Raw genomic sequence first — 13563 nt, 5'->3', positions numbered from 1 at the left:
ACCACAGGAGAGGCCATTTAAGGACTATTTTAGTCCCTTAGCTAATTTGAGCACGTCATGCATAAGATACCCAAATGTAGCTGCTAGGAGTTTTGAATTAAAACCTAGTGTGTTAAATTGTCTCCCTACATTTTATGGCCTAGAAAATGAGGATCCATATAATCATTTGAATGATTTTCATGCCATTTGTCAAACATTCAAATATGAGAATTTTTCAGATGATGATGTTAAACTTAGACTATTCCCATTTTCTTTAAAAGATAGAGCTCGTTCATGGCTTAATACATTGCCTGCTAATAGCATTGCATCATGGGAACAAATGGTTACAAAATTTTTAAATAAATATTTCCCAGTGTATAAAACCAATGCTATTCGCAGGGAAATATCGGAGTTTACCCAGAAAGATGACGAGCAATTTTTCGAAACATGGGAGAGATTCAATGGGCTACTCTTGAAGTGTCCACATCATGGGTACGAGAAATGGCACCAATGCCAATACTTTTTGGAGGGATTATTGCCGAATGTGCAAGAATGGCTAATGGCAACAAGTGGAGGAGAGCTAATGTCAAAAAGTGCATCAGAGATTTGGGAATTCTTCCAGCGACAAGCGGATAATTCCCAACAACGGAGTCGATCACTCAGGAATACTAGACGAATTAAGGGAGTAAATGAGGTTCAAATTGGCGAGTCAACTTCGGGAATCAAAGAAGTCAAGGAGATGGTTGAAGGTCTTGCTCGACAAATAGCATCGTTATCGACTGCTAAATCAACAGAACCACATGACCATGACTCATACTCAGATCAAGCCAATGCCATAGGTATAATGAGAAAGCCATCAAACTACAACCCATACTCCAACACATATAACCCTGGATGGAGAGACCACCCCAATTTTTCATGGTCTCAAGGATTCCAACAGAATGGACCAACAGCTCCAGCTCCACCAATGCAACCAATTCCACAAAATCCTCAAGCCTCTCAGCCACCATTCAGGCCATACAATCAGAACCATAACTACACTCAGCCCAGACCATGGGAGGATGCATTCCAGAATTTCAAGAATGTTACTCACTCCACGATTGAGCAACAGAACCGCACCATTGATGGACTACGAAATGAGTTGAGAGCAGGCTTCAATTCACAAGCCCAATCAGTTTCAAGCCTCGAGAAGATGGTGGGACAACTTGCTTCTTCAGTTCAGACCTTGGCAATGACCGTTGAAAAAGGTAAGTTTCCAAGTCAACCAGTGCCTAACCCTAAAGGAGTGCATGAAGCAAGTACCAGTTCACCACAGCAGCATGGAGAGGTCAAAGCAGTTATGACCTTGCGAAAAGGAAAAGAAGTCGACAACAAAGTGGAGATGCCGGTAACCAAAGAAAATCAAATTGTACCTGTGAATGTTGAAGACTTATCACCGGAGGAGAAAGAAGAAACCAACCCACGAGAATACGTTCCGAAAGCTCCATTTCCTCAAAGGTTAGCGAAAGGAAAAAAGGGAAAATCCACAGGTGAAATTCTCGAAATCTTCAAACAGGTAAGTGTTAACATCCCTTTACTTGATGCTATAAAGCAAGTTCCATCTTATGCCAAGTTTCTTAAAGATTTGTGTACTAAAAAGAGAAACATGCATGTTCAAAAGAAAGCATTTTTAACAGAAAACGTTAGTTCTATCCTCCAACATAAAATTCCTCTAAAATGCAAAGACCCAGGCTCCCCCACTATCTCATGTAGCATAGGGAACCACACAATTGAGAATGCTTTGTTGGATTTAGGAGCTAGTGTAAATCTGTTACCTTATTCAGTGTTTGTGAAACTTGGACTTGGAGAATTACACCCAACTCCATTGGTGTTACAGCTTGCAGATCGGTCCACGAAAATACCTCGTGGTATTGTGGAGGACGTGCTTATCCAGGTAGACAAGTTTTATTTTCCTGTTGATTTCATTGTAATTGACACTCAACCAATACAGGATTCAAGGAAGCACATCCCCATTATTCTAGGCCGACCTTTCTTGGCAACTGCGGATGCTCACATTCAATGCAGGACTGGAAATATGCAGTTGTCCTTCGGCAACATGACTATGGAACTGAACATCTTCAACATTGCCAAACAACCTCACAGTGCAGATGATGGAATTGTTGATGTGGATTTAATTGAAGCATTAGTTGATGACACTTTTCTTTCAAACCTTAGTGATGATCCTTTACAAACATGTTTAACTCACTTTGGTTTTGATTTTGATATTGACAGATCAGTTGATGAGGTCAACGCCCTGCTTGACTCAGCACCATCTATGGACACTAATAAATGGAAGTCAAGAGTTGAGCAACTAGCACCATCAGAGAAGCAACTCATTCCATCATCAGAATCACCACCGAAACTCGAGCTCAAACCATTGCCCAACACTCTGGAATATGCATTTTTGGGAGAAGAAAGTACTATGCCGGTAATCATCTCATCATCCCTAAACGATGAACAAAAAGGTAAGTTGTTGGATGTTTTGAAAGATCACAAAGGGGCATTAGGATGGACCATAGCAGACATTAAAGGTATAAACCCAGTAGACTGCATGCATTACATTCACCTTGATGAAAATGCTAAAACTACTAGGGAAATGCAACGTCGGTTAAATCCTAATATGAAAGAAGTGGTTAGAACTGAAGTCCTTAAGCTATTAGATGCAGGTATCATTTACCCCATTTCTGATAGTTCATGGGTCAGTCCTGTACAAGTTGTCCCCAAAAAGTCAGGAGTCACAGTAGTTACGAATGCCGATAATGAATTGATACCAAATAGAGTAACTACAGGATGGCGTGTATGCATTGATTATAGAAAGTTGAATTCTGTCACACGTAAAGACCATTTTCCTTTACCATTTATTGATCAAATGCTTGATAGATTAGCAGGCCATGAATTTTATTGCTTTCTAGATGGCTACTCAGGATATAATCAGATTCCCATAGCACCAAAAGATCAAGAGAAAACTACTTTCACTTGCCCTTTTGGCACATTTGCATATAGGAGAATGCCATTTGGATTATGTAATGCACCTGCTACATTTCAACGATGCATGTTGAGCATTTTTTCTGATATGGTTGAACGATTCCTTGAAGTCTTTATGGATGATTTTTCTGTCTTTGGTGACTCGTTTGATCAATGTTTACATCATCTAACACTAGTTCTGCAGAGATGTATCGAGAAGAACTTGGTCTTAAATTGGGAGAAATGTCATTTTATGGTAAAATAAGGTATTGTTCTCGGTCACATCATTTCGAGCAAAGGTATTGAGGTTGACAAAGCCAAGGTGGATCTCATTTCTAATCTTCCTCCACCCAAAACAGTCAGAGAAGTAAGATCTTTCCTTGGGCATGCTGGTTTCTATAGACGTTTCATTAAAGATTTTAGCAAAGTTTCTAGACCCTTATGCAATTTACTTGCTAAGGATGTACCTTTTATCTTTAATGATTCATGTCTTATGGCGTTTGAAAAATTAAAACAGTTGTTGACATCATCACCCATCATTCAGGCCCCAAACTGGAACTTACCATTTGAGCTAATGTGTGATGCATCTGATTATGCAGTAGGAGCAGTATTAGGACAAAGAGTTGATCGAATTCCCCATGTTATTTACTATGCTAGTATGACATTGAATGATGCACAGTTGAACTATTCAACTACTGAAAAAGAAATGCTAGCAGTAGTGTTTGCATTGGAAAAATTTCGATCATATCTCATTGGTTGTAAAATAATTATATTCACAGATCATGCTGCTCTTAAATATCTTCTCACAAAGAAAGATGCAAAAGCCAGACTAATTCGTTGGGTGTTACTTTTGCAGGAATTTGACTTGGAATTCAAAGATAAAAAAGGGACAGAAAATGTTGTGGCGGACCACCTCTCTCGTCTCCATTTTGACACAATAATAGAACAATTACCATTAAATGAGTCATTTCCAGATGAACAATTAATGAGTGTGGAAGTATTACCTTGGTATGCTGATATAGTTAATTATCTTGTTACAGGTAAACTTCCAGAGCATTGGACCAAGCAAGACAAGGCTAAATTCTTTGCAGAGATAAAGAATTTCTTTTGGGATGACCCGTATTTGTTCAAGTATTGTGCGGATCAAATTGTTAGACGATGTGTCCCAGAAAGTGAAATTCAGAATATCCTTTCATTCTGCCATGAACAAGCTTGTGGAGGCCATTTCAGTGCTAAGAAGACAGCGACTAAAGTTTTACAATGTGGTTTCTATTGGCCATCTATATTTCGAGACGCTTACACTTTCTGTTCTTCATGTGATAGGTGTCAACGAATGGGAAGCATTACACGAAGGAACATGATGCCACTAAATCCAATTTTAGTGGTTGAGATTTTTGACGTATGGGGTATCGACTTCATGGGACCCTTTCCCCCTTCTTTTGGCCATCAATACATATTGGTTGCTGTTGACTACGTATCAAAATGGGTAGAAGCAATTCCATGTAGGACCAATGATCACAAGGTGGTAATAGCATTTTTAAAAAGCAACATTGTTTCACGCTTTGGATTCCCTCGAGCAATAATCAGTGATGGTGGTGCCCACTTTTGTAACAAAGCATTCAAAGCTCTTTTGACAAAGTATTCAATCACACACAAAGTGGCGACCCCGTATCATCCGCAAACCAGTGGCCAAGTTGAGATCTCCAATCGAGAAATAAAGCACATATTAGAAAAAACGGTGAGGCCGGACAGAAAAGATTGGTCATTAAGACTTGATGATGCCTTATGGGCATATAGAACGGCTTTCAAGACCCCTATTGGGATGTCACCCTACAGGCTAGTGTATGGAAAAGCTTGCCACCTACCTGTGGAACTCGAGCATCGTGCATATTGGGCCATCAAGAAATTCAATTTTGACATGCAGCAAGCCAGCTCAGAAAGAAGATTACAGCTGGCAGAACTTGAAGAAATTCGCAATGACGCGTACGAAAATGCCAAGATTTACAAGCAACGAATGAAAGTCTTCCATGATAAGCAAATTATGAGAAAATCGTTCACTTCAGGTCAGAAAGTGCTTTTATTCAATTCTCGCTTGCACCTATTCCCAGGTAAGTTACGCTCTCGTTGGTCTGGCCCATTTATTGTTCATACTGTTTTTCCACATGGGGCAATTGAAATTAAAGACCCAAAGAATGGTGTCACGTTTAAAGTTAATGGTCAAAGATTAAAGCCATATCTAGAGTACCAACCACATGAAGAAGACACCGAAATAAATTTGAGTGACCCACCAAATTTGAATTGATTTTTTTTCTTTTCGTTGATTTGATTTTTCTTTCTTTCTTTTTATATTATTCTTTTGCTAATTGAAATTGTTTTTGCATAAGTGTGTTTATTTTACCATTAAGTTTTCTCTTATCATTTTTAATCATGAGTCTCATACTTAGACCGTTCCTCCTGAACATTCTTAAACCACTTCAACGTGTCAAAACTCATCTCAAAAGACAGATTCAATTTTGTAAAACACATCGCATTTGGGCTCTACAACCACCAGAGTTAGTAGCCTATGTTGAGGGTTTAGAACACCAACTCAGAGACATTGAGAGAAGTGTTTACGACATCCAGTTGGAGCTTGAGGTAAATTCAATAAGAGGACGATTTTAATTTTCTTTGTGTGTTTTAATTTGTTTTTCTATTTGTGTGCTTTAGTTTGTTACCCCGGTGAAATGGCGGATAACGGTACTCCGTGACAATCAAGTCGGTTACTTCAGTTTCCCATAATAACTGATATTCTGAGGCGAAGGTATGGACAGAAAGGAGATTCTAGCGAAGCTTCACAAGCGATTCCCTTCACTTCCTCAGAATGCCCTCCTTACGATCTATAAAGCTCGGTCCGAATGCATGCGATTACTCATGAGGAATAACATACCTGCTGACATCCGTTGGTTAATCGAGGCTAAAGTACGATCGGCAGGTGAGTTACCTCCAAAATTTATTGCATACATGCCTGGTTGTGGTAAAGGAAATTATGCAAGAAAACGACGAGCTCGAAGAATTTCTGTTGCTTGTCATAAGTGTGCCAGAATGAGTTGCAATAAAAACCCATGTTCTTTAGGAATGGTGTCTGATAACAGAGAAGATAAGATTCAATTCATTAGGGATGGCTTGAATAAGGAGTCATTGGATGATATCCTTTTGTCTCTTGAAACGCATCCCAGTGGATATGTGCAAGGAGCGATTCTCCAGTTATGGTCGTTATTCCAGAAAGAGCATGCACGATATAGTCTCGGGAATCTGACTATAAACGACCCTGTTTGCCAGTTTATAAGAAAACTGGATAGGAAGCCTATCCTCGACCCATAGAGGGCGTTCAAGCCGTTTCTGGACGTAAAACCAGAGGAAGATGTGAGCCACAGTCGCAACTACCTGTAAATATCCTTTTACTTTATTGTTATTTTATTTCACTATTGTCTTATTGTTTGCATTATTGTCTTTAATAATTTTATTACTGTTTGCTTTTTCCTTTTTACTATTTTCTTTTTGACTTGCGAGCCACGTGCTTTACGCGTTATTTGACACTGACATATTACCTCATACACAACCATGACCCACTATCACCAAGACTCTTAAATGTGATTTCTTTTTTGTCAAACACTAACAAATTGTTTTCGAGAAGTATCACAATGGCAGCTACTCCCAATAGACAATTCAAGAACATTTGTGTGCTTTCTGGATTTACCTATGGCAAACATAAAGCGTTCGTTGAGGCAGCCATAGATCTTGGTCGAAGCATAGCAGCGAGAAAATTACACTTGGTGTATGGAGGAGGTAATCGAGGGTTATCAAAAATGGTCTCAGAAGCAGCTTTTATCAGAGGAAGTCAAGTGTTAGGCATCATCCCAAGAGTCCTAAAACCATTGGGCAGTTCGTCTGACTCATCAACTGGAGAAGAGTTAGTCGTCTCAGGTATGCAAGAAAGAATAACTGAAATGCTTAATTATGCTGATGCTTTTATTTTCCTTCCAGGAGATCTTGCAACACTAGAGGCACTTATCACACTAGCATCTTGGGCCCATCTGCACATCCACCAAAAACCCATCGGTTTGTTAAATGTCAATAACTTTTATGATGGCTTTATCGCATTTCTTAACCATGCAATAAAAAACTATTTCATTCCCGCTAATGTGAAAAAACTTTTTATTTGTGCTCACACTGCTAATGAGCTACTTGATCTGTTACAAGCTTATAGACCGGAGCCAGACCCCTGGACCTTCGTGTTGGAGCGTCCAAATAATGATGGTAACAGTAGCAGCAGTAAGAAGTACAAATTAGATTTAACTCTCCGCCTATAAATATTTTCTTCTGTGTTGCACCACCCAGGTGATGTCTTCTAAACTCTACTTCTTTCCTTTCAAACATTGAGGACAATGTTTCGTTCTGGTTGGGGGGAGGGAATAGTCGACAATTGTAGAATTTTGGTTAAGTTTTTACTAATTTTTGTTGTAGAAACTAACTGTTGCTAACTTTTTGTGTTGAAGATGGCTGAATATGGAGTGTAGTGACTCTAGAAACGCATCTTCATCGTTTATAAAAAAAAAAAAATCAGACATTTTCTTTTTCTTTATTATGTGTTTATGTTTATTTTTCTTCTTTTTAATTTCTCCTCTATAAATATACATTTTCCAACTTTTGAGTCGAAGATGGCTGAATATGGAGTGTAGTTCCTCTAGAAACGCATCTTCTTTTAAAAAAAAAAATCATTTTCGTTTTCTATCATTTTACGTGTAACTTTTCTAATTAGTTTTTATGCATCATTTTCACATTTCTGCATGCATATTTTCCTTTCATGTTTAGAATAGGTTGGGGGGTAGAATGTTGTTTAAAAAAAAAAAAAAATTTGTGTGATTTGTTTTAACATTGGGTGACATGATTAATTTTAAATTTTAGTATTTGTATTATCTTTGGTCTTAAGTGATGTTACATTATGTTTGCTACTCTACATGTTGATGTCGGAGACATATATGAGTTACTTGAAGGAATGAACATGTCATAATAAGTACCAAGTGAGTTTTTGAGCCTATTATTTTTCTTGGAGAATAACCCTTTTGCCCACTCTTTATACAGCTTAGCAGTTTATTATTTTATACACGATCTCTAAATTACTTTTGAGTTAACCCTAAAAAAAAAAAATTGTAAAATAAAAAAAAAAAAAGAAAAAAGAAAAAGAAAAAAGAGTGTGTTGCTACATTTGGAGGCCCATCTAACTAGTAGATATGGAAGGTTATTCAGAGCCCTAAAAGACGATGGAAAGGCCATCTTTGATCCGTTTGAGCCTTTCTAGCCATCCCTTTTATTAAATATCCATAGTTAACCCTTTTGAGCCTTTAAAAAAAAAAAAAAACATTTTCTTTGTCAACTTATCATCTTGACCCACTCCGATTTGGAGTATTACCCGATGTCTTATAAGTTCCATCACCTATTTATGTTTGAGAAAATGTAAATAATTATGTTGTTCAGTGAAGTTATGCCAAAAAAAAAAAAAACAAAAAAAAACAAAAACAAAAATAAAAACAAAAGTTGTTGTTTCAAAAGAATAAAAATAGGTGAAATCCACCTTGCAACTTCCAAAAAAAAAAAAAAAAAAAATCTCTGCATTTTTCTCAAACATACACTTTGTTTTCCTTATTTTCCTTCTTTGTTAGCCATGTCCCTAGCCTACGTTTCGTCCTAATAAAAGTCCTTCTTGATTTTAGGGAACTATAGTTTGAAGTAGAAGCTAGTTATATGGGCTAAAAAGATGTAGTGATGCATAATTAAAAAAAAAAAAAGATAAATAAAGTGGGTTGACTAACATTTTATTTGACTTGAGATCGTATTATTTCTAAGCTGAGGGCATATTTATTTCATCTTGGTGAGAGCATGTGATATCACTTCTTTATTATTTTCTCTCTCAATTACCATTCATTGGAGTGACTATTTTTATTGGGATTAATTTATTTGTGAGAGTGTCACTACTTCCAGTGAGATTTTGGGGTTTGACATGTCATTCTTGAGAGTAGCTATAACAAAGTCTACTGGGCTAATTCATGTGGATGGTTGATGTGGGTGTGATGTTGCTTTAGACTGGAGATAATGCTTATACTTTTATTTGATTGCTATCATTAATCTGATAGAATAAATACGAGTGTTTCTATTAAAAAAAAAAAAATTATTTTGAATTTGAATTTTGTTTTCGCTTTATTTGCTAGGGACTAGCAATAAGCTGGTTGGGGGGTGTGTTGTGTGTTAGAAAATGCATATTTATAAAGGAGAAAACCGTCATTTTACATTTTAAGTCTTACTAACAACCCTTACTTTTATATATTTAACCTTCTTGTGATTTAATTACATGTGTTTTATTTTAATTAAGTATTTTATGTATTTTAGGGGCCTTTATAGTCATTTCACAATAAAGGAGAGATCAGACGGCAAAACGGACATCACTTTTGAACTCAGGACGGTCGAAAACCTTAGGAGGAGCATAAAAGGAAAAATAGCACTATTCACATGTACGGTACTATTCACGTGTACGGTACTGTATACGTTACTATTCACGACACTGTTCACATAGACGGATGATGACGTGGCATTGACCGATGATGTGGCATTGACTGATGAGGTGTCACGATCCTGTTGGACTAAAATTCTTATGTACTGTTGATGGTGACGTGGCAGCATATCAATGGACGAAAAATCTCGCGTACGGTGCATGCATCACACAGGATTATTTTCAACCAAACCGCGTTACTGTTCATCCGGGTCAAACCGCGTTACTGTTCAAAGTCGGGTCAAACCGTGTTACTGTTCATCCGCGTGGTCAAACGTGGACTGTTGACTGATGACGTGGCGCAATCCTGAGCGTCCAAACTGTTTTTAATCCGATGGCCATGATTTACTCCATGTATCTATAAAAAGGGGGCCTCCCCCCCCTAATTTGATATTTCTGAATCCATTTTTGGACTCTGTTTTCTGTAATTCCCTCTCCATCTTGTATTTTCTTCGTATTTTAATAAATTCTCATTTTGCCCCTAGTTCAATTATGAGTGGCTAATTTTCTTTCAAGCTTGGGTTAAAGGTGAAGTCTCAACATGTGTCATGGGCTTTATTTGGTAAATTTATTTTCTCTTCCCCTCTAGTTTTTGTGGATGTTTTGACTTCTCGTCGACAAATAATACTAATCTTGTCTAGTACCGCCTTGGTTTCACCGGCCCTCTGGTACAAGGTTATTATTATTTGGCACGATAAGCCCTTAGCACCATATTGATTAGAGCGTGGTTCATGAGGTGTGGATTCCCCCCTCATGATTTAATTGGCATTAATACGAATTATTTAGCTCATGATGCATGTTGATACGGATCCAGATACCCAAGTACGTCATTTCAATAGATCTTCTCTTCAATTTATTCTCACCATTTCAATACCAATTTTAGAATTTATTCTCGCCATTTTAATTTAAGTTTTAGCATATTCCAATCATTTCCACCACAAATCCAATCACCCATTCACAAAAATTAATTCTACACAATTAAAATCCACCTCCTCGTGGGATCGACACTCGTCACCATTAATCTATACTACAACAGATTCGCGCGCTTGCGAGTACATTAAAATTTGCACAACATTTACCCAGAGAGAAGATGAGCAGTTTTTCGAAACATGGGAGCGATTCAATGGGCTACTCTTGAAGTGTCCACATCAGGGTACGAGAAATGGTACCAATGCCAATACCTTTTGGAGGGATTATTGCCACATGTCCAAGAATGGCTAATGGCAACAAGTGGAGGAGAGCTAATGTCAAAAAGTGCATCAAAGATTTGGGAATTCTTCCAGCGACAAGCAGATAATTCCCAACAACGGAGTCGATCACTCAGGAATACTAAAAGAATTAAGGGAGTAAATGAGGTTCACATTGGCGAGTTAAGTTTAGGAATTAAAGAAGTCAAAGAGATGGTTGAAGGTCTTTTTCGACAAATAACATCGTTAACGACTACTAAATCAATATAACCACATGACAATGACTCATACTCAGATCAAGCCAATGCCATAGGTGTAATGAGAAAACCATCTAATTACAACCCATACTCCAACACATATAACCCTGAATGAAGAGACCACCCCAATTTTTCATGGTCTCAAGAATTCCAACAGAATGGACCAACAGCTCCAGTTCCACGAATGCAACTAATTCCTCAAGTTCTTCAAGCCTCTCAGCCACCATGTAGACCATACAATCAGAACAAGAACTACTCTCAACCCAGACCATGGGAGGATGCATTCCAAAATTTCAAGAATGTTACTCACTCCACAATTGAGCAACAGAACCGAACTATTGATGAAATACGAAATGAGATGAAAGCAGTCTTCAACTTATAAGCCCAATCAGTTTCAAGCCTCGAGAAGCTGGTGGGACAACTTACTTCTTCAGTTCAAACCTTGCCAATGACTGTTGAGAAAGGCAAATTTCCAAGTCAACCAGTGCCTAATCCTAAAGGAGTGCATGAGTAAGTACCAGTTCACCACAGCAGCACGGAGAGGTCAAAGCTGTCATGACCTTGCGAAAAGGAAAAAAAGTCGACAACAAAGTGGAGATGCCGGTGACAAAACAAAATCAAATTATACCTGTGAATGTTGAGGACTTACCATCGAAAGAGAAAGAAGAAACCAACCCACGAGAATATATTCCCAAAGCTCCATTTCCTCAGAGGTTAGCTAAAAGAAAGAAAAGAAAATCCACAGGTGAGATTTTTGAAATCTTCAAACAGGTAAGTGTTAACATCCCTTTACTTGATGCTATAAAATAAGTTTCATCTTATGCCAAGTTTCTTAACGACCTTTGTACTAAAAATAGAAACATTCACATTCAAAAGAAGGCCTTTTTAACAGAAAACGTTAGTTCTATACCGCAACACAAAATTCCTCTAAAATGCCAAGACCCAGGCTCCCCCACTATCTCATGTAGCATAGGGAACCACACAATTGAGAATGCTTTGTTGGATTTAGGAGCTAGTGTAAATCTGTTGCCTTATTCAGTATTTGTGAAACTTGGACTGGGAGAATTACACCCAACTCCAGTAGTGTTACAGCTTGTAGATCGGTCCATGAAAATACCTCGTGGTATTGTAGAGGACGTACTTATCCAGTTAGACAAGTTTTATTTTCCTGTTGATTTCATTGTAATTGACACTCAACCAATCCAGGATTCAAGGAAACACATCCTCATTATCTTAGGCCGACCTTTCTTGGCAACTGCGGATGCTCACATTCAATGTAGGACTGAAAATATGCAGTTGTCTTTTGGCAACATGACTACGGAACTAAACATTTTCAATATTGCCAAAAAACCTCGCAATGCAAATGATGGAATTGTTGATGTGGATTTAATAGAAGTATTAGTTGATGATACTTTTCTTTCAAACCTTCGTGATGATCCTTTACAAACATGATTAACTCACTTTGGTTTTGATTTTGATATTGACAGATCGGTCGATGAGGTCAACGCCCTACTTGACTCAGCACCATCCATGGACACTAATAAATGGAAGTCAAGAGTTGAACAACTAGCACCATCAGAGAAGAAAATCATCCCATCATCAGAATAACCACCGAAACTCGAGCTCAAACCATTACCCAACACTCTGGAATATACATTTTTGGGAGAAGAAAGTACTATGCAGGTAATCATCTCATCATCCCTAAATGACGAACAAAAAGATAAGTTGTTGGATGTTTTAAAAGAGCACAAAGGAGCATTAGGATGGACCATAGCCAATATAAAAGGTATAACCCAGTAGACTGCATACATTATATTCACCTTGATGAAAATGCTAAACCTACTAAGGAAATGCAACGTCGGTTAAATCCTAATATGAAAGAAGTTGTTAGAACTGAAGTCCTTAAGCTATTAGATGCAGGTATCATTTACCTAATTTCTGATAGTTCATGGGTCAGTCCTGTACAAGTTATCCCCAAAAAGTCAGGAGTTACAGTAGTTACCAATGCTGATAATGAATTGATACCCACTAGAGTGACTACAGGATGGCGTGTATGCATTGATTATAGAAAGTTGAATTATGTCACACGTAAAGACCATTTTCCTTTACCAATTATCGATCAAATGCTTGATAGATTACCAGGCAATGAATTTTATTGCTTTCTAGATGGCTACTCAGGATATAATCAGATTCTCATAGCACCAAAAGATCAAGAGAAAACTACTTTCACTTGCCCTTTTGGCACTTTTGCATATAGGAAAATGTCATTTGGATTATGTAATGCGTCTGCTACATTTCAACGATATATGTTGAGCATTTTTTCTGATATGGTTGAACGATTCCTTGAAGTCTTTATGGATGACTTTTCTGTTTTTGGTGACACATTTAATCAATGTTTACATTATCTAACACTAGTTCTGCAGAGATGTATTGAGAAGAACTTAGTCTTAAATTGGGAGAAGTGTCATTTTATGGTAAAATAAGGTATTTTTCTCGGTCACATCATTTCGAGCAAAGGTATTGAGGTTGACAAAGCCAAGGTGGATCTCATTTT

General features: G+C 37.7%; 1 non-coding gene across 1 annotated transcript; it reads right to left on the bottom strand.

The window, feature by feature from the left end:
- Nucleotides 1-370: 370 nt before the first annotated feature.
- LOC127901569 (small nucleolar RNA R71) lies at nt 371-474 on the bottom strand. Its single transcript, XR_008053811.1, has one exon. It is a non-coding gene; the product is annotated as a small nucleolar RNA R71 (small nucleolar RNA).
- Nucleotides 475-13563: the final 13089 nt, after the last annotated feature.

The sequence above is a fragment of the Citrus sinensis genome, chromosome 3, assembly GCF_022201045.2.
Source record: "Citrus sinensis cultivar Valencia sweet orange chromosome 3, DVS_A1.0, whole genome shotgun sequence".
Lineage (NCBI taxonomy): Eukaryota > Viridiplantae > Streptophyta > Magnoliopsida > Sapindales > Rutaceae > Citrus > Citrus sinensis.
The sequence above is the reverse complement of the archived record's forward strand: the minus strand, read 5'-3'. Positions and strand labels throughout refer to the sequence as shown.